This window comes from Marmota flaviventris, chromosome 13, assembly GCF_047511675.1.
Source record: "Marmota flaviventris isolate mMarFla1 chromosome 13, mMarFla1.hap1, whole genome shotgun sequence".
Classification (NCBI taxonomy): domain Eukaryota; kingdom Metazoa; phylum Chordata; class Mammalia; order Rodentia; family Sciuridae; genus Marmota; species Marmota flaviventris.
The window spans coordinates 67,238,321-67,260,088 of record NC_092510.1 but is presented as its reverse complement, the minus strand read 5'-3'; the positions used below and the strand labels follow the sequence as shown (position 1 = coordinate 67,260,088).

The window sequence follows — 21,768 nt, the reverse complement described above, 5'->3', positions numbered from 1 at the left end:
GCGGGAAGGTTTTCCTCTGCAATGGGAGTCCCTGAGGCATTTGTTGGGAAAGGGCCCGGGCGTTGTAGGCAGCCTGCTGGGGAAGGGTGTGAGGAAACAGCGAGAAATTTCCCTCCCTTCACCCTCAGCCACGGAGCAGTTCCCTGAAGGGGCAAGGCTGGGGATTATGGGTCAAAGGCCAGGTGGAATATCCGAGGGGTGGAAGTGGGTGGACCTCTTGTTCTCTTTTTGGCATCCCACTCTCTACTGCTCTCTTGCGTGGCCTCAGAAGTTGATCAGGTTGTCTATCCTTAATCTCCCATGTTGCAGCCAGACAGGAGGCCCGCGGGCGAGTGAAGTGAGCTCACTGGCCCCTCAGAGGCCCGTGCTGCAAAAGGAAGGATCAAAGGGTGAGCCTCCAGCGCCAAGCTAGTGGAGAATTGCCCCACGTGCTGGAATTGCCCCACCAGGCATTAAGGGCGCAGCCTCCCTATTCCCTTCATCCTTTGGAGGCTTCTTCCCAGGCCAGGTGTCCCTGGGGATAGAGAAAGAAGAAGGTAGTAGTGGTGGTGTCATCAGAGACATGGAGAGAAAGGAGGACCTGGGCTCCCAGTTTGGTTCATCCCGTGTTACGGAAAAGCAAAGCCCGCTTTCCCTGGAGCCAGGGTTTTGTCTGTATGTGACTAGGAGTGGGGTCGTTGCTGGTGGCAGTAGGAATCAGGGAGGAGGGGAGCCGGATGGTTTCTTTTACTCAAAGTGGGGGCTGGGGGCTCGGTCTTGCGCTCCTCTCACGATGATTCTGGAGGGAGGACCCCAGAGTTGGCCCCGGGTTTGTCAAGGTGTCAGTGCGAGACACTCAGGGCCTGAACATAGGAGAGTGTGCGCAGAAGAGACCTGGCCAAGACTGAGTGAGAGAGTGAGTGTGAATGAGCGATCCCTGGGGGTGGGTGCGCGCCCAGTCGCCCTTAGGGGAGCGGGCGGAGTGGGTGTGCGTGTATGTGTGCGCGCGCGCTTGTGAGACCCGCGGCCCGGGCTGCGCGTGAAGCACAGGGGCCACAGCCGTCTGGAGGGCGCGCCCGAGAAAGGGCGAGAGTGAGGGTGCCACGCGTGCCAGGGCGGGCGAGTGTGCCAGCGGGGGAGAAGGCGCGTGCCTGCACGGGGCTAATGGGAGTGGGGGCTCACAGGCCTGAGCAGAGTAAGCGTGCCTCGCGAACGGGCCGCGCGTGCCAAGCACGGGAGCGTGCTAAAGCGGGGACGCGCGGGGGCCGTGGCGGGGAGGGGGTCGTGGCGCGCGGCCGCGGAGGCGCGGGGAGACAAGGCGAGAGGGGGAGGGGAGCGAGGGCGCGCGCGGCCGAGCGGGCGCCCGCGGTCACATGGGCGAAGGAAGGAGGGAGGGAGCGCGCGAGGGAGGGAGGAGGATGGGGGGGTTAAAGCCGCGGAGCGCCGAGGAGCCGGTGCAGAGCGGGCGGCGGCGGCGGCAGCGGAGGCGGCGGCTCCAGCCGGAGCGGCGCGGGGTTCGGCGGTGGGATCCAGCAGCGGTGCTAGCTTCGCGCTCCTTGCCTTGCTCCCTGCCGGGGGCGGTCGAAGGGCGCGGCGCGGAGCCCCGGTGGCCCCAGGGCGCGGTGAGTACCCCGCGGCGGTTAGCGCGAAGCTGAACCCTCGAACCCTCAGGCGGGAAGACCAGCGGACCAGTGGCCCGGGTGCGCGCGGGAAGAGTGAGGGGACACGCGTGGGCCCGCTGCAGGGGGAGGCAGGAAAGTTCACGAGAAACTTTGCCCGCAAACTCGAGGGCGGGGGCGCAGGAGAAGCGGCCCCCAAGTCCGGGCGCGCCAGGGGTTGGGCGTGGTGGTCTTGAGGCTGGACAGTCGACTGGAGCGAGATGGTCAGGGCGGTTTTTCCTAGTGTCCCTGTTCTTCCTACCCCTCAGTCTCACGCTCTGGGTCTGGGAAAATTCCAGGGTTTGGGGGTGGGGGCAGCAGTGGCCCCCGCACACCCAAAGGCGGCTACTTTCTCGGGCAAAACCCTGGACTTCAAAGCGCCTGAGTGTGTGAACGGACGGCTGCGCGTCTGCCAGTGCTTGTGTATCCCCGTGAATACGCGTGTGCGTGTGTGTATGTGTGTGTGTGTGTGAAAGAGAGGGGGGGCATAGAGAGAGGGACTGCCTGTGGTTTTCTCCTGAGTCCGCCTGGATGTATCTACATGCTGTGAGACTACCCGAGTGTGTCTCTTTGTAAGTCCTCTGGTTTGTGTGAGTCCGCCAGTGATGTGTCCCCAAGTGCCTCTTTGTGAGTCTGCCCGTGTGCCTCCTCCTGTGCGGCTCTATGTGAGCCTACCCGGGTGTCCCTATGTTGCTCAGAGTAGCATATCTCCCCGTGCGTGGGGGGCTGGGCCGCGGGGAGGTCACCAGACGGACAGCTCTCCTTCTCAGCTCCTCTCCTCTGCTCTCCTCTCGGCTTCGCTCCTCTCCCGAACCTCTGCTCCAGCGTCTAGCTCCTTCAGCTTGTTCGCTCGCTCTCTGGACCCCTCCCCCCTCCAGTAGCTTCAGGCGGGCAGGACTATTTCACGCCTTGTTGAAAATTCAGGATTTTCTTTCTCTTTCCGTCTAGTCTCTCTCTTTGAGAATTGTCTGTATGGCTGGCAGCTTGTCTGCAACACTGGGTGTGTGTCTGCATGCGGCTGTAGGAGTGTGTCTGTAACACTAGTTGTTTTGCCTTTGATACAGGATATATTTGTATCTGTGTTACTGGGGGTGTTTGTGTGGCTAATCGCTAAGATGGTGGGAGTCTGAAATGCTGGGTATGTTTGTGCATCCGTAATTGCTGTACATTCAGGGGTTCCGAAACACTGGGTGTGATGGCATGCTGTTGCATGCGTTGGGATGGGGCTTGAACAATTAAATATTCCTAGGGATGTAGGGCTGGCCAGGACTTGGGTGGAGGGCACTGTACCTCTCAAACTATGCCTCTGCCTCCAGTCTCACGACCCTTCACAAATCCGGTCTGTTCCTGGGGCTCTGGGCAGGATTGGTGAGATGGAGCTAAAGGTTCATTCTCTGATACTGATACTCCAAGTGGGACCCTGAGCCTACACAAACACTAGAAGTTTCAAGTTCACACTTGAAACCCTCTGGCTCTGGAACTCACACTCAGATTCACACTGGGAAATAAACTCATTCTGGGTCTTGGGTTTTACATTCACACTTATGTGGCCTCACATTCAGAATTACACCAGGACATTGAGACTCACACTCAGATTCACACTTATATTCTGGGGCTCATATCCAGATACATACTTTAGTCCTAGGGTTTACACTCCTTGGTTCTCTGTTCTCATACTTGGACTCACAGTGGGACTGTATGCTCACACTTACCCAGACATTTCTATTCTTTAGCTCATAGATTTACATTGAAACCTAGAGCTAATGCTTAGAAGCTTACTGGGGTTCTAGGGCTCACACTCAGACTCACACTAAAACTTGGAAGCTTCTTTAAATTCACACTTAAATGCTGGAACTCAGAGTCACACTGAGACTAGGGCTCACACTCAGACTCACATAGGGAACCTAGGGCTCACATTTGAATTCAAGGACTAATATAGGACACTGCATTTCCTAGTCAGAGTCACAGTTTCATCTTGGCATTCACCCTCATATCTCCATGCTAGGATTCAGATTGAGACTCTGTAGGGACCCTATACCTCACACAGGTTCATAATAGGACCTTTGGGTTCACACTTAGATTCACATGGGAAGGCTGGGGGTCAGACTCTCATGGGTAACCTGTAGCTCACACTTAGACTCATACCAGGATCTGGGTGACTCCCTCAGACTCATATGAGATCCTGTGACTCACATTCAAATTCCCATTAGGATCCTGGAGCTCACGCTAGAACTCTTAATGTGTACACTCAAGATTCTCACTTCCATCCTGGAATCACTTAAGCTTATACTGGGCTCCTGATGTTCACAGTCAGTCTCACATTGGCATGGAGGAGCTCACGCTCAGTCTCAAAAAGGAAGTGTAGTACTCATTTGGACTCATATGGGACACTTAGCTCATACTTGAAAGGCTCTTAAGACTAAGGGCTCAGACTTACACTGACTTGTTTGGGAATCCTGGGACTCAAAGTTAGTACATTTCAATCCTGAAATTCACATTCTGACTCACTGGAGCTTATAGTCGGACATACCTAGAACTTGGGTTCACACTCAAACTCATACTTCCATTTGGGAGTTCACATTCAGACTGACATTAAACCCTGGCACTTACACTAAACTCCACTTCTGCTCAGGAGCTCACATTCAGACCCACACTAAGATTGTGGTGTTCACAATCCCAGTGGAGCTTAGGACTCAATAAAGCGTGCCCATGCTTTCTTTCCGTTTGTGGTGGTATTGGGACAATTGAGGTGAACAAAAGAGTCTGCTCCAAGACCAATCTCCTCCAAAGATGGGGAGGAGATGGGATGTATATTTGATTACCTCCCTCACTTGGGTTGTGGGCCGATGGAGGGGGTAATAATGGGAAACAGATCCAGTTGAACCTCCCTGCCTTGCCTTCTACAAGGAGACTAGGTTCTTGGCAGAAACTCCAAGTGGTTTGGTGGTTCAGAGGTAACATGAACCCTTAGAGCCCTCCACGTGCCATGCACATACCCCTTCTGTGGCAGAAAGAGCTAGGTGTGGGGAAATCAGATTCATGTCCTCTTAAGACATCTTCCCCACCCCATCCCGGTCATCCATGGGATGGGAGGGGTGTGAAGATTGACTGGGTGAGTTTGCCTCTGGCTCCAGGGACTGTTCCAGGGTGCTGAATTTGTGATTCTAAAAGACCTGGTAGCCCCAAAACCTGTGATGAGAAGAAAGCTGGAGGAGGAGACTGGAATGGAATGCACCTTTTCTTCCTTCTCTTCTCTGCCCAGGCTGGAGAGGAGTAGGGCCATATTATGCTATGTCTCACAGTGTTTTTTGGAATGTCTGTTGAGTTGTTATGCTGGCTCCAGGACTTGCCCGTAGATCCCTACTCTACTCCTCAGAAAAGCAGTAACCCTGGGGAGTAGGGGCTAGGCTGCAACAAGCCCTGGAACTTCACCTATCTTAGAGATATAACCCTGGACTCCACTTGCCCTCCAGCTATGGAGACCAGTAGGTGGGGCCAACTGAGGCAGACTATCCTCTCATGGGGGCTCACACTATAGAGTGCTGGCCTGCAGCCCCCACCCCCACCCCAGGCTGAAATGGCTGAGCTTTAACTGCTCCATGTCCCTGAAGGGGACACATGCTCTCCAGTCCCCCTATGGGGGTGGGGGGCTTGGAGGCAAGGCGTCCTGCTCTCTGCCCCCCCATGGCGAGTTGAAGTGTAAATGAATCGGAAACATATGGAGTGGATTTTCTTTGAAATGCAGATGGGTTGGGGGGGACCATGTGTTCCTGGTTGGGGGGGGTCCCAGAGAGTAAGAAGGCTGAGAAGGGAGAGCTGACCCCTCCTCCAAGCCCACCATGGGGTGGGGAGTGGGGAGAACTCAGCTGTGTAAACTCCTGTGGCCCTGGGTGACCACACCCACAAGGGCTTCAGCTTCCTGTGGGGAGGGGCTGGGGAGGCAAGTGGTCCCTGTGGGTAGAGAGCCTGCGGTCATCATTCCCCTTTACTCTGCAGAGGGCAAAGGAAGCCCCCAAAGCAGAGCTGTGCTGGATTGGGGGGTCACCAAACCAGGAGCTCAGGGGCCAAGGGGTGGAAAGAGGAGCTAGAATAGATGTGGGGAAGGACAGACCTTGCTCCCAGAAGCCTAGTGCTACAGTAGGACAACCTGAAGGTAGACCATGGTGGTGACTTCTGGTCCGTGTAAGGGCCTGTCTGGAGTTTAGGAATAAATTGAAGAGTCCTCAATACTGCAAGAGGACAGATTTCTGCAGACCCACAGCAGTCAGTGTGCCCCACCATACTCTACCTATTCTTTCCCAGCCCAACACTCCACAGTGTAGCATAGTAGTTACCTGTGAGTTTGGTGGGACCCAGGTACTGGGTCTGCCTTGTTCACCACTGTACCCTGCACCTGAAACAGACCTGGTATGCAGTAGCAGGGCAGAGTTAAGTGAGCAATGTCCATCTTTTCCTCTTCCATCAGACCCTGTTCTCCTTGTGGCCAGGACTGTCACTGGCTGCCTGCACAGTGCTTGGCAGGGAGTAGGTTCTCCATAAAGGTGGAGAAATGAACACAAATTGAGACCCAGGGGGTCTGGGGTTTGTGACTTGAGACCCAAGACACCCTGTTGTACACCCCTTTGGGGCTCAAAGGAATCCTGACTGGTTTGCAGGCTAGACTATAGGAAGAACTTCCCTTCACTCAGGGAAGGAATACAAAGGCTTGGTAAGGGAAAGTGGGCAAGGCAATAACCCTGATTCTGTGGCAGAAGTTGGAGGTCACTCTGCCCTCTCCCCAGCTTCACAGGATGGTGGGAAAATCTTTATTCTCCTGAGGTTGTGAGTGTGACTCTCACTCTCTTTAAGTCTGGGTTTCTTGGAGTGTAGCCGAGGGAATGGATCGCATCTCTGGACCTCCAGGGCCGAGTCCTGAGGCTGTGTAGCTGCAGCGGGCAGCATGGATTTTCCACATTGGTTATTAATGTTTGAGAACACAGGGTTCATATCCTGAAAATACTTGGTCCTGCCCGAGCAGAAGAGTTGCTGGTGTGGGCCAGCGTAGTAGTGGCTGCGTCTTGGTGGGACAGAGGCAGAGAGAGGCTCACAGCACTCACTCAGAGCCAGAGGCTGAGAATGTGAGGATGGGGAAGCCGAGACAAGCACAGGTGGGAGATGCACAGGAGACAGAGCCTTTGTTTTATACAGAGCAAAGATTTATAAGATCAGCAGTGCCAGTGAGTGAAATTATGGCAACATTCAGGGTTATCCATTGTTTTATATGGCAGAGAATTTCCTTCTTAGAGAGTCTAGAGATATAGCCAATACCAGACATAAAAATCAAGTAGTCAGTAAGAACCCTTTCAAGTCTAGCCTCAGGATGTTCTAAATAAGTGTGTGGCAAAGAAAACAAACTCTATCCCAAGTGCCCTTTCCTAAGCCACTACCCCATGCCTACCTCCTCAGAGCCCTTCCTGCAAGCCTAAGTTCCAATGAGGGTCTTCAGACCCCTTTTGTATATCTCTACCTCACTTTTGACTCCCAGGCCTTTGTATAGTCCGTTGCCCCAGGAGAAGGGACTACACAGTGGTCCCTAAAAGGCAAGAGGAGCCCAGAGTCTGGGAGCTGATGCCATGTGACCTTGGCTCATGAGCTGACCTTTCTGGGCCCCTCCGTGAAATCTCAACGTGGGGTGGGGGTTGGGGGCTGGGCCCTGGCCCAGGCCTGGAAAGAGGGCGGTTTTGGAACACATCCAGGCCCCTGACGTCAATGACTCTCCAAATAATGGAATCAATATTGGGGGGGGGGGGCAAGCGTGAACCAGGCCCCAGCGATTAGAAACAGATCAGCACAAACCCGCAGCTGATTCTGATAGAGCTGCCTTGGAGCTCTAGGGTGGGAGGCCTGGAAGGAGGTGGACCTGGGAGGGGGGCTCAGGAATGGGGAGGCGGAGCCACTGGGTGTCCAGAGCTGGAGGGTACATAAGTGGGCGGAGATAGTAGCTGTCTGGGGTTGGAGGGATGGGGTGAGGGTCCCTTCCTGTGCCCAGCTCAGAGGATTCCAAGGCTAGTTGGTTTGTGGATGGAGACTTCCTTCAGCCAGTGAATGATAAGGAGTAGGCAATGGGAGTTCATCTCCCTGCATCTCAGACCCGGCCCCCTAGGCCATATTAGAGGTCACAGGTTATGTACAGGTAGTGGGAGAGGGTTCTTAATGAGACCTACATGAGATAACTTTTTGCTTGGAGCCAGAGGGAATTAATCTAAGATGGAGAGATGGGTATTCCCCCAGATGGGGAGTCTGGTCTCTTCTGTAGGCTCAGGTTCTCTCAGCCTACTAGAAAGCAGCAGGTGAGGATGGAGTGGGCCATGGGGTCTGCGGGGGGCTGGCCTGGCAGCAGCTGACAAAAAACAGGAAGAAGGGCTAGGGGAGCGGCTGTAATTACGGGGCATTTATTATTAATCAGATGAAATTGCTGGAAGCAGCTGGTGTAATGTGGGTAGTGATAAGACTCTGCATGCTTCTCCCAACATGCACACACATACCTGCCACACACAGCTGGAGCTTTGCTTGCTTTTACAGTTTTTTTCTCGTGAAGGTCAGATGGGTCTATAGGTGTTTCTCTGCGGATCAGTGCACTATGTTCTCATTGCAGCCTGTACCTTCTTCTATTCTGTTGTTTCCAACTGTCTGTCGTTGTTTGGCTTTGTCTCTGTCTTCCTTTCTGCATCCCTCACGTTAAGCCTGTGTCTTGTGTCTATCATCAGTCAGCCCGTCTCTAACATCTTGTTTGAGTTTCTGGTTCTCTCTTCCTGGTCAGTGGAGTCTGCATCTGTGTGCTGGATTAGATGACATGGAGTCCCTTTCTCGTGGTTATGTGTTTAGGCACCTAATCATACCTTTGACAGATACATCTGGGACCTTTTGGACTCTGAGGATTGTCTGGAATCTTGTAGAAGGTAAGGGGTCTGTTGAGTGGCTAGAATCCATAGAAAAACATCAGTGACTTTCAAGATACCCGAGTTCATCATCAGCCCCCTTACAAGCTACAGTAGTGTGACTTCAGGCTAGCTGCTTTTGTTCTCTGAACCTGTTTCCTCATCTGAAAAACGGAAACAAGGCTTACCTCCAAAGTTTGTTTTAATGATTCAGTACAAAACTGTAAGTTAGGTCTTATCATAATGCCTGGCTAATCAAGGACCTGCTCAGTTGGATGTAGCTCAGTTGGTAGAGCACTTGCCCAAATGTGAGGCCCTGGGTTCAGTCCCTAGTACTGCCAAAAATAAATAACAAAATTTCTACCCATTTTTGTTGTTATTGTGTGTGGGGTATGAGGGACTGAACCCAGGGGCGTTCTAACAATGAGCTGTATCCCCATCCCTTTTTATTTTGAGACAGAGTCTTACTGAGTGGTCCAGGCTGACCTGGAACTTGTGATCCTCCTGCCTCAGCCACCTGAGTAACTGGCATTACAAGTGTGTGCCACCATGCCTAGCTTTTACCTGTTGTTATTATTATTGGGGAAGGCACTGTTTAAGTGGGTGAGAGAGCTCCAGAGGCAAATTGGTATAACAGAAAGGCTTTGGAGTTAGATCTGGACTCAAATCTAGGCTATAGAACTGATCAACTCTGTGGTCTTGGGCAATTACTTAACCTCTCTGTTTTCTTAGCCGTCAAATGGGAAGAATAATAGAACTTACCTTGTGGAGAAGTCATGAGGACTTAAATGAGATGATGTAAATAAAGTGCCTAATATAGTTCCTGGCACATAACAGATGTTCAATAAACTAGTGGTGATAAAGAAGAGGTTGTTATGACAGTGGGTGTTGATGCTATACCGGTGACCTTTGTCTGTGTGAGTGTGCATGTGAGAATGTGTGTGATGTGGAGACTGTGTCTGCAAACTATGTGGGGATTCTGGATTTTCTGGGGATGTGTATCTGCGAGTAGCGTCAGGCCACTGTCTTCTGACCTCCCTTGGTTCCTGTGGTTCAGAACTGAATTCAGCAAGTGGTGCTGATGTGAGTCCATACTACCCTAACTTTTCCTTTTTCAGACATTTGTCTGCTGCTCACCTTGGTTTCCCCCTCTCACAGTGTGGTTGTGAGTATGGAATGAGCTCTTGAGTTGAACTAAGACCTGTGACTCCTCTGTGACCTCTGATTTGTGCCCTTTGCCCTTCTAGAATCCAGACTTGTCACATCATCCCACCCCCTTGGTTTTGGAAGTCCTGGGAAGAGTGGTCTGGAGGAAGAAAAGGACATTGATGTGCTTGGAGTGTGGCTGGTGGTGAAGAGGTAGGTGCCGGGGGCCCAGGCAGGGCATATCCATCTCAGGGCATCACGAGGTGCATTGAGGGTGTAGGTCTAGAGGACAGGGGTGAAGGACCTGAGACCCTTTTCTTCTGTTCCCCTATCCTTCTGCCTCCTGAAGTTTGGGGATCATCCTGTCTTGGGGCTTTTCTTGCCCCCATGATAGGCCCAGAGAAGGGAAGAGATTTATCCATGGTCACACAGGCAAGAGCAAAACCAGGTCAGGAAATTGAGTTGTACACTGAGAGGGGTTGAATCCCAGATGTGGGAATATGTTTCTGTTTCAGTGTCTTCAGTTTCCCTCTCTGCCCCAAAACATCTCTCTGGCTTGATTAGGGAGCAGCTGGGCTTGGAGGAGATAGAATGGCAGGTCGGAAGGTCCAGAATCTTTTGGGGCCAGCTGTGGGGCTGAGTCTGACTCTCCCTGCCTCTCATTCAGTTTAGGCAAGGCCCCTGGATTGGCAGCCCGGGGGTGGGGGCATCCAAGGAATTGAGGCAGTGGAGCGGAACGGAAGGGCCTATTGTCCAAAACCCGCCAGAGGCCCACAAAGGCCGGCTGGGCTTTTCATCTCAGCTCCCAAACAGACTGGCCATTTTCCCGGCCTGGGGGTGGGGGGCTGTAACCCTTCAGAACTAAGAGTGGGGTGTTATTGAGAGTGGAGTGGGGTACCCCAGGCTGACACATGGCCTTAAAAGGAACTTAGATGGAACCAGGGCCCATGAGAAGAGGGAAGAGGAGATTCCTCTACAGAGGCATAGAGTTAATCTTTCCACCCAGTAACTCAAGGACATGGGGTGAATTATGGACTAGGAAATGGATTTACAGAATGATAGATAATATTTTCGGGGGGCACACCTGGTAGGAGTTTGATGGCTTATTTATTAGGAAAGTGGGCTACTGAGCCTAGAGTGCATGTGATCCTCCCCTAAATTGGGACTACCTTAAGGAGACAGGAAAAGGGGCTCGAGAAGAGAGGGCTAGTGCTCAGGGGAGAGAATATGCTCTCTGCAGCAAGAGGGACTGAGGCCAGACAGCAGGAAGGACTTCCTGCCAGTGAACAGTAGCTCAGATGCCCTGACCCTGTCCCTGGGGATCTTAGAGGATCGTGGAGAGCAGGGGAGCTGGAGACACCCCAGGGGCTCAGGCTGAGGCAGCTTCTGTGGGGGCCGAGGAAGAGGCCCGGGAGGGAGGACTTGGCAGTTCTAGCCACCCTCCTCCAGCAGCACCTCCAGCATCACTTTAAAAACAGCTTTTTAATTTAACAAAGTGGATGAAAAACTGTTTTTGGAAATAAAAGATATCTGCTGTCTCCCAGGCTAGCACTTAGCCCTTGCAGAGAGAGCTTCTCTCTGGATTTCTTCCTGCTGCTGGTGCCTCCTTTCTTCTCTCCTTCTCTCTTTCTGTGTTTGTTTCTGCTGTACAGCCCTCCACCTTCCCTTTGGCCTCCCATCATCTCTTTCTCCATCTCAGCCTCCATAAGAGTCTCACCCTTAGTCTCTCTTCTCAGTTCTGTGCATCTCCTCTGTCTCTCCTCTCCCAGTCTCTCTCTTGTATGGCATCTCTCTCCCCTGGTCGTCTCTGTCTCCCAGCCTGTCTCAATCTCTGTCTCTCTCCACCCCCTCCTTCTCCCCCCCAACCCCAGCTCTAAATGGGTCTATTTAAAACGCCCGATGCTGCCAAGTCAGAAAAGCGTCTCCTGATAAAGCGCATTAGGCGGAGGAGGGAGGGAGGAGGGAGGAGGGAGTGGCGGGCGGATGGATTGATCCAAGCCCGTAACCCCATTAATCAGGCAGTGTGGATCCCCCTCCCTCCCCCAGCTTCAGCCCCTTCTGAGCTAAAAGCCCCTTAAATATTTATCACCCCTCCCCCATGGGGGCAAGGGGAGGGGTATGCGGCCCATAGTGTGAGCATCCCCAGCTGCCTGTGCCCCCCACCCTGTATATGTGCACGTGTGTGTGCATGCACATGTGTGAGTGTATGTATACATGTACGGGTGTGTATGCTGACAGGCCCAGGGCCCAGCTGCTGACTCGCCCCCAACCATTCCTTGGGCAGCTCCTGCAGACCTTAGGAATCTGGCCCTGCTCCTATCTCTCCTGAATGGGGGCTTGAGCTTAAACAAGCAAGAATAGGGAGATCCTGGGTTAATTGGGGGGGGGGGGTCTTCATCTCTTCCCAGGTACAGAAAATAACTGGAGGACTTGGTGGAATGTGCACTATCATTCTCAGAGGGCAAGAGGGTGAGCTGGGGTTCCATTCCCAGATTCCACTAAACTCCCAGTGCAGGAAGTAACTTGTATGGGGCCCCATCTTCTTAAAGTGCACAAAGGTATCTTGAAAGGCTGACTGAAGTTCCCCCTTTCTCCTCAGAGGGCAGAAATATGACCTGCGGGTACGTTGGGAGCTTTCCATACCCTAAAAAAAATGTGGGAAGGTGACCTGGGCCCAGGGCAGGGTGTCTCCATCACTCCCAAGAAGATAGGAAGGAGGCCGAGGGCCAGGACTGGCTTCTGCATCTCGCTGCTTGCTTGCTGATACCCCAGGCAGCAGAGGTCAGCCCTGAGACGGGCAGGCTGGGTTGGCCGGAGACACATCGTCCTGGGCGGGGGCAAGGAAGGCCCGGCCAAACCTGGGTGTGAGGAGGAGCCCGGGCGGGAGCCGAGGGTCCCTTCCCCTCCCCTCCCCCAGCATCAAGTGCCACATCTCCTCCTGACTCAGACAATTAGATTCAAAGGATGACCTCACTGCATGCCGTCCCTCACTCGCTCCCTCCGCTAGCTCGCTCGCTCGCTCGCTCGCTCGCGGCGCGCTCCTTCTTCCCCTCCTCCCGGCCCGCTCGCTCGCGGCTCGCCCGCGTAGCTCCCGGCCTGGCCGGTTGGCCCCTCGTCTGCCTGCCGGCCCGCCGGGGCTCTCCCGGGGCGGGGGGCCTGCTGTTGCCTCCCGGGCTGGCCGGGGCCCCAGCCCTGAGCCCCGGGGACCCGATGCCCGCGGGCGGCCGAGCGGACCCACGGAGCGCCGGAGGCATCGACGGGCGCCTGCGCGGGGACCCAGGTCAGTGGCCGCACGGCCGCAGGGCCGGAGGACTTGTCACCCCCAGCCGCCGCTGCCGAGACGCCCCCGCCCGCGCCAGCCCGCCAGCCCGCCTCGGCGCTTCCCGCTCCTTTCTCGGCCCCCGCCCCCCGCGGCTGCTCGGCGCGCTCCCCCTGCCAAGCTGTCTCTCTTCTCTTCTCTTTCTCTCCCCCCAGCCCCCCTGCCTCTGCAGCCGGTGGGAGGGACTGGGACTTCCTGAGGTCCCAGGGATGGGGCCGGGGCCCATTGGCTGCAGTTGGACCAGGCCTCTGAGAGGGGAGGGGGCTCTGGCTGTGTCCAGCAGCCTGGGGGAGGGGACCATTGCCTGGGTGGGAGGGGGACTACTGAGAGAGAGGCCCAGGGTGTGGGGGTGACATCTAGACAGGGGATGAGCTCCTGATATCTTTCTTTTCTTACATCCTGTGGGCCTCTTGCCTAGTTTCATTTGATCCCCAAAGCCTGGCTTCATTTGTCTACACCTCCTAGCTAACTTTAGTCCCTACTGCCTGGTTTCATTTGGACCCCACAGCCTGTCTTCTTTTGGGCCCTGTTACCTGGTTTCCTTTCTGCTGCCTGGTTTCTTTTGTCCCTGCTCTTGCTTTCCACAAAACCCTATCACCTGGCTTTATGGGATTTCCCCTGCCTGATTTCCTTAGGTCCTGTTGCTGTGCCTGGCTTCCATGGAGCCCTATCAGGCTCCTTTTAGGATGGGGGCGTCAGGGCCCCAGCTACACCTGGAGTGGCAAGTGGTAAGGATGTCAACAACACTGCCAATTGTTCCAGAGTTGGGGACTGGCCAACCAAGCCTGGATTCCATTCTGCCTGGACAGCGACTCAGCATCAGCTCCTGTGGTGGGGGTTTGGGCTACAGGATCCAAGGAGGCTTTGGGACTCATGTCCTCAATGATTAGTTAGGAAAGAGCCCATTCTGCCTACTTCTGGGCATCTCTCCCCATCTCTCTTTGGGCCTAAGAATGATGACAGGGTTTTGGTGGAGCCAGGAGTCGTTGAGTTCAGGACCTCATCTCCTACTCCTTCTCTGCCCCTTCTGCATTGAGGGCTGACATCTGGGTACCCTAGAGACAGTACAGACACAGAGAGGTAACAGAGAAGCCTGGGATCACACAGCAGATAAGAGAGACTGAGAGCTGCTGCTGCTCTCATCTTGAAGAGGGGAAAGGTGGAGGAGGCAGCAAGGGCCTGGGGAGTGGGCTGATTCTGGGGTTTTCTGGCTCCTACCTCTACCCCTCTATTCTGGCCTGGATCTCCCTTCTTTCCCTAATGCTGTTGAAAGCAGGGTTAGGAGTGGAAGGAGCTGCCAGGGGAATAATTATCTATTTCTTTGCCTTTTAAGGACCAACAAAGTTTTCCCTTTCTTTTCCATTCCTGCCTTAGGCTGCCCTGGACTTTATTTCTCTCCTTAAGCACAGCTAAGCAACCTGAGGTCCCATATGGTGTGACTGTTGAGTGTGTATCTGTGTTATTTAGCATTGTGGGTGTGGGCTGCGAGGCTGAGGGTGACTGGAGGACTCTGAGTTTCTGGAGGTGCACAGTGGAGCCTATGTGGAAGGTCGACTATTCTGAGTGTGTGATGGTATCCATATGTGAGACCATGACTGTTTTGTGTGAGGGAGTCTGTGCGTGTATGTGTGACTGACTGTATGTGTGTGTGTATGCACACCAGCGTGCGTGAGGCTATGGCAGTGGGTGTCCATGTGGGAGGCCGTGATGTGTGGCCATTATGGTAGACTCTGAATGCCAGTGTCTGTGAGACGCTTCCTGGGTGTGTCTGTAAAGCTCTGGCTGTGTGTTTGTGGAAGTGTGTGAGTGTGTGTGTGTGTCGGGGCGGGGCGGGGGGGCTCTGGGGCACTCTGCCCCAGAGTGGCAGTAAGAGCCCAAGTGTGCGCTCTTGGGGTAAAGTAAGCACTGGGTTCTGTGTGACCCTGAATTGCTGGTGTGTGTGTGTGTGTGTGTGTGAGCATGTGTGTGCGCATACTCATGCCTGTGTTTACCCATCAGGAACAGATTGCTCTGGCTTCCCCACTGTGAAGGAGGGGAGAAAGGGGGAGGAAGGATGGCTTGCTCTTGCCCAGCAGACCAGAAGGTTTCTCAGAAGGAGCATGCACAGTACACATGCATGTTAGGGGGGCAGAAAGAACAGATCACTGTTCCATAAAAAAACAGTCCAATCTTCTGTCTCCCCCAACCCCCACTCAACTCCTGCTCTGTCAGAAAGACCATCTTCAGTTCTTAGTGTTACAAACCCATGCTTCGCTTGCATTGCTGCCCCATCCCTTGGTGGGGTGTGTGTGTGAGTGTGTGTGTACAGGCTTACATGCGTGGGCTTCTGTGTATATTTTCAAGGGTATATTGGTACCACAGCAGTGATGGAGTCAGAGTGTGGTATGGTAGGAGATACTGAGACAAATTGAATCTTTGAACCACACTCCAAATCTGGAAAGCCATGTTGTCCATTTTCCTGTCTCCATGAAGGACCATGTCTTCATGGAGCCCACCTCTTGACCACCCCCTACCTGCTGTGGACCCTTTCTTGTGCCCCTACCAGCTAAGGGAAGTCTCACTCAATACTGTTTCCCTGTCCACCCCCACCCTTCATGGAGTCCTTCCAGCTAATTTCCTGATATAGCATTCTGTCCCTACAAGAGGATCACTTAACCTGACTGGTGTGAAGTCCTTCCTGGGTGGAAGGGTCCTCCTGATTATTCTGGAAGCCAGAAGAGACTCTGAACTAGTGTTGGACGATAGAGGATTTGACATTTAGGCCTCGAGTTCTATGAAGCTGCTCAGAGCCCATGTGCCCAAAGGGAGGATATGAATGTGCCCCTTCCAACGTCCCTATTCAAGAGGTCGGGGTCTGGACCAGATGACTTCTGAGGGAGATAATCTGGATCTTCTGCATCTAGAGTGGTGCTTAAGCACATTATGTGTATGGATCACCACAGCTTGCAGGGCCCCAACTGGGCCTTTTCATGTGGACACAGGCTGGTGGGACAGATTCCCATCTTCCCAGGACACCTCCCGAGCTGCCCAGCCAGGCCCATCATGGGAAGGCCTTGCCTACCCCCCCACCACAAAAAAAAAAAAAACCCGTCCGCACACACGTGCAGCAGGGCACGCACATGCACATGTTGATCTCAGGGTCCCCACGGTGCAAGAGGCTGGGGGTGGGGGGGTTTGAGCACTCAGAGTCCAGGCTGCTGCCAAAATCCATCGGAATCTTGTCCCCCCCCCCCCCCCCCCAGGCCCCCATCTCCGGCTGTGGAGGTCACAACAGCAGGTGCGGATACCCCCCCCCCAACTCACTCACATTGGGCCGCCTCCTTTTCCACAACCTCGGCCAGCGCTGGAGCTGGGGGACTGCTCCCCCTGCCTCCCTCCTGGCCCCCCTCCCACTGGTGCTCAGTTTGTCCTACCCTCTTCTGAGTAGTAGGAGGGGGCCTGTGCTTCCATGGGGTCCTTTCCCCTGAGCACTAGGACTTGCCTCTGGATTAGGTGGGGAGGTGGTAGTCCCAGAGGAGTAAAGGAGAAGCCAAACCCAGCCATAGCTTCTGCGACCTATACCACTTGGGGCACCAAGAGCTGAGAGGAGGAGCAGGTCTGGATTTAGAGAGGAAGGAAAAGGGATAGAGCCAGAGACAAGAGACTCCGAGAAACAGAAGGAAGAGACACCACAGGGAGTGGGAGCCAGCCCATGGCCAGCCAGCTCCAGCCCAGGAGCTGGCCCCTGACCTGGGCCCACCCGCTCCCTGGTGGGGGGCCTACTGGGCCAGCTGCCAGGGGCCAGGCCTCCCTCCTTGGCCTGGTCTACCCATTGGCCCCCCCCCCCAGCTTCTGGACGGTGCAGGCCTCTGCCCCCGCCCCCACCGCCCACGCTGTCCAGGCTGCCTAGGCCTGGTGGGATCTGGGGGCCTCCCGGCCTCGGCCCCTCCTCCCCTTCTCTGAGCTTCCTGCCCACTCTGACTGTCTCTCCAGACTCCCCCTCGGCCAGGCCAGTGCTATTTCTCCCTACCCATCCTGTTCTTGCCCCCATCTCCACCCCTACCCTGCTTCTCATTTTATTTCTAGTGTATGTGTCTCTCTCTCTTGCTCAAACCTAATTCCTCTGAAGAGCTAAAACCTTCAGAGTTCCTACAGTGTTTGGATCAGTTGGTCTCCAATGTGCCCTATGTTCTTGCCTCATTCCCAGAGGTAGGCTCCTAGGGCCATTCTGTGGAGAGGGGAAGATGAGGCCCCAGGTCCAGGGGTGCCCTTTCTGCACTCAACACCGTGAGATCTTGAGTCTGGGGCTGCCAAGTGGGGACTAGAAGCTGTTAAGAATCACCTTGGTCCTGTACTGGGCCTGATACCCTCCATCAGATGAATGTGCCTGACCCACCCCATCCTCAGCCATAGTGGGGAGTCTGAGTTGGTGGTCTTCAGATCTCAATTTCCCACTTTGGTAACCTTGCTTTGAGGACACTGCTTGAGGCCTCTGCTCATTCCAGGCCAGGTGGAGTCTACTTGACTCTCATGCCAGCCTCCCCACACCCCCTGCTTCAGCTCAGAACACACGACTGTGGATCGATACTCACACGCAGTTAAAGCCGAGACCCAGTCAATGGTGCTCAAAACCCCCCACCCCTGACCTGATTGTGGCAGGAATTCCTCAGGGTTGACTGGTCTTCAGTAACCCAAACTGCTGGCTGTAATTCTGCACAAATAAATAGAGACTTTCCAAAACTCACTGTTCCCTCCCTCAGGTTCTGTCTTCAGTTGGGCAAGAGGAAGCAGGGCACAGAGCAACTGGGACATTACTGATAAGAGGGGTCTCGGGTCCTGGATCCTAAGCCAGACTTGAAAACTAGGTAGAAGTCCCTGATCTCCAGCCTGTTGCTATGTCTATCAATGTTACTTACAGTGACTCAACCTCCACAGGTGTCAGTATTACTGTGGACTGGTATCATCCCTGTGTCACTATGTTGATGTCATCATGAGTGTTACTGTATGTGTTTGTAAGTCTCATTGCATCTTTGATTCTGAGGTTACTGCCCTGGGGCTGGCTATCAGTCTCAACAGGTGTCATTCCCCTGTTGGTGTTACTGTGTGTGACTGTATTCACTGCTTCATTATCATCAAGATGACTGTCAACACCCCTGTGTGTTACTGTCAGTAGTGCTGTTGTATCATTTTCACTGGGTGTTATCACTGTGTGATGGTGTTTTTGTGTCACAGTAGGATAGTGGCAGAAGTTAGAGCCTTGGGAATTTGTCTTATGTATCAACTCTGTGTGTAACAGTGACACTGGGGTTTCAGTTTCACGTCAGGAGAAGTGCTAGAACCCTTGGGCTGCTAGGCACTGGTCTCCTTCCTTCCTTCCTTCCTTCTTTCCTTCCTTCCTTTCTTTTTTTTTTTCACTCTACCAACTGAGCCAGACACAAGCAGACATACTGCCCCTGGTCTCCTTTCTTGCTAGTGCCCTCTGTTCCTTCCTCATTCTTGGGATGTCCTCTTCAGGGGGCCTACTGGGAGCCCTTGTCTAGGGCTCTTTGGCATTTATCATCCAGACTATCCAGAGTCATAGGGTGTGGACTTGGGAAAATGCTCTTTGCCCTGGGATGAGAGCCTGAGGTGAGCCAGAGCAGAGTGGTGGTGTGTTCTGGATGCTTCTAGCCTCAGCCTTCCCACCTGGAGAGTGGGTCTAGTTGGGACTCTGAGGAAAGAGGAAGGGAAACTGATTTGGGGCTTTCTGAGTCAGCAGGGGCAGGGACAGGGATAGAGTTTCAGTCCACCTTTGTCTCCTGGGGCCTGGGCTTCTGGATCCGCAGTGGGAATCTCTCCATCCTCTGGAGAGCCTTGCTCTTACTTCACACCAGTTCTTACTACTACTGATACCTCGTCTTTCTCACTAGAAGAGCTGGGTGAGCTTCCTCAGATGCTCTAGGGTGGGCTCCCAGGCCCTCTGGATCTCTCTCTCCCTCACCCTGAAATCTGCTGTCTCCCCTGCATCCCTTCTATTTCTATCTCTGTCTCCTTGCCCCGCTGAGTCTCCAGTCAGTGCTCTGCATTTCTCCCTGCTTCTCCATTTCCCCTCCCCAGTCTCTCCTTTTTCTGGGTGCCCAGACCCTGCAGTGTCTGTCTGTACCCCACCCCCACTCTCTGCAGTGCTAGCGCTCTCTCAGCAGCGCCCGTCTCCCGTGGCTGCAGCCCCGTTGGCCCAGGGCCCGGCCCTTACAGTAACTCATTGGGCTGATGGAGGCGACTTTGATGAAGAAGCCACCCCTCCCCCTGCGGGGGCCTGAGCATTTGTGTGTGTGCACACGCTCATGGGGTATGTGCTTGTGTGCTTGCCTGGCCATCTCCCCCTCTCCAACCTGACTGGGACCCGGAAGGAACTGGGAGCAGAGGCCATCCCTCCCTCTTCTCTCTCTGGCACTCCCATCCTATGATCCAGCCTTGCTCCTCTCTGCCTTCTTGTCTTCCTGCCCTGGCTCCTCTCTCGTGGGTGGGCAGTGGACCTGGCAGTGAGGTGGAGGATCTTCCTGGCTGTGAGGGGAGAGGCACGGACAGATGGTGGAAGTGGAGGGGGAGGGTCTGAGAGCTCCTGGCAAGGGCTGAAGTGGGGAGCCAGGTAGACCTTCAGTGTGTCTGTTTCTCCAGAACCAGCTCTGGATTCAGTCCTGGGTTTGTTTGCTAGTTTGCTGGCTGCGTAACTTTGCCTTAACCTCCTAGACCTGGGGAACAGTTGAAGATGGGGAGGGGCTGAGGGTTTAGAGAAGACAGGGCAAGTGGTAGCTAAGGCTCCAGGAGTCTCTGATGTGGGAAGGGTGGCTGAGGCCACATGGGGCAGAGAAAGGAGCTCTGCCAGGGCGGTGCAGTCAGAGCACCTGTAGCTATGGCCAGTAGGATAAGGGTGTTCAGAGGAGAGGACTTTCCTGGGCAGGGAGGAGCCATCTCCCATAAAGGAGCCCTACGAGTCAGATTCAGCCCCATCTGCTACAGGCTGAGACCCACCTTTGGCTTCTACTATAGCCATGTCTGCATTGTCTCTAGCTTTGTCTCTGGAACTTTCTCTGGGTAAATTTGGCAGTATGTCTGTCCGTTTCTCTGGCTGTGTGTCTGTCCGTTTCTCTGGCAATATCTCTAATGGTGTCTCTGGCTGTGTCCCTGGGAGGGTGTCTGTGTGTCTGATGGTGTCTTTGGCAGTCTTTTTAGTGGTGTAGATACTTCCTGACTGAGCATCTGGCTGTGGCTCTGGTTTTTCCTCTAGCTGTTTGTCTGGGTGTACGCCTGTTTGTGTCTATCAGTTTCTCTGGTGTTTCTCTGCTTGTGTGTCAGACAGTTTCCCTGGCACTGTTTCTGACAGTGTCTCTAGTTCTCTGGCTGATGAGTTCTCTGCCTGTGCTCCTTGCTCTTCCTCTGGCAGTATGTCTGCTTGTGTCTGGCTAAATCTTTCACAGCGTTTGTGGCAGTTCCTTTGGTCATGTTGGCTATTCTTTGGCCATTTCTTTGGTCCTGTTGGCTATTCTTAGACCATTCATCAGCTGTTACCTGATTTTATTTGCCTTTGTCTGATGGTCCCCCTTAATAGTTTCTAACTCCCACTGTGTGTATAACTATTTCTTTGGGGCTCTCTCTGGTTGTTTGGGCTGTCTCTAGCCAGTGACTTTGTTGTGAGGTTGACTTTATTTCTGACAGTGGCCTAATTGGGTGTTGGTAGTGTCCCTCAGTATCTTTCTCTGGCTTCTCAATGGTTGACAAACTGAAGGAGAGATTGTCACAGTTGGGTTCTGTTCTGCAGGAAATAGTCATTTCCCTGCCCTCTTGTGTGAGTGTGTGTGCAGGGGAGGTGGGAGAAGTTGTACTCAACCTAAGAAGCAGGATACTGGGTAGAGGCTACTGGATACTCCCTGGCTTCTGGGGACATGTCCTGAGTGTACTTTTTATACCCACATGGATGTGTGTAGACACTGATGCTCATCCACTGGGCTAGGATTCCCAGGCTCATGAAGGTACATGACTGGAGTAAAGGATGACCTGGGTCCCTGACAAGGACTTATATATGAAAATTCCCTGTTCATATTCTCATATTTCTCTCCCTCCCTCTCTCTTTCCCTCCCTCCCTCTCTTCTCTTTCCTTCCCTCCCTCCCTGTGGTCCTGGAGAATCTAGGGCCTCCTTCATGGTAGGCAAAACTTCTACCACTGAGCCGTGTCCCTAGTCCCCCTGATTTTCTCGTGGTCTTTGGTATATAATAAAGCACAAGCCACATCTGAGCTGACTCATGTACCATTGCCCTTTCTGGTACCCCAGAGCCTAGTGGCCAGGCTTATGGCAGAATGGACAGGGACCAATGACAGATCCAAGAGGCTCCGAACATACAGTTTCAGGCTTTTCCCTGCCCCACTCCAGATGCACAGCCAGGGCAGCCAGGGCCTTCCATTCAAATCAATTTGAAGAAGTATAGCCCTCGAATTAAGTTAAAACATTATCCCTTCAGTTTGTGATGTTTATAGCTAATTAGCCAACCTCACCAGTAAAGTTATATATTTTTTTAGAAAAATGGTCCTGGAACTACCAATGTTCTATAACTCATTTGAAGTCAACTACAGTCTGCAGCCAGCATTCTTATTGAACAACAAACCACTGTAGGTTGCCACCTACCATCTTAGCAAACCTTTGCCTGCAGACGCCAGTAATGTTGCTTTCCATTGTTTGAAAGAAGATCCTGAACCCCATTAAGAAGGCATATGGGGTCAAGGTGCTCTGGCCGT

The 21,768-nt window shown here is 53.7% G+C and overlaps 1 protein-coding gene across 9 annotated transcripts in view; it reads left to right on the top strand.

Annotated features, from left to right (window-relative positions):
* Positions 1-275: 275 nt before the first annotated feature.
* Positions 276-21,768, top strand: part of Cntfr (ciliary neurotrophic factor receptor) — a 44,012-nt gene continuing 22,519 nt past the window's right edge. For 3 of the 9 annotated variants that reach the window (XM_071600449.1, XM_027931058.2, XM_071600450.1), the window contains exons 1-2: positions 1,426-1,601; positions 9,802-9,913. The gene's annotated coding sequence lies outside the window, so the exon portion shown is untranslated. Of the gene's footprint in view, positions 390-491; positions 537-813; positions 896-1,026; positions 1,175-1,425; positions 1,602-8,489; positions 8,576-9,108; positions 9,638-9,801; positions 9,914-21,768 lie in introns of those variants that run through there. The other 6 variants (XM_071600444.1, XM_071600448.1, XM_071600445.1 and 3 more) reach the window with 6 other exon arrangements.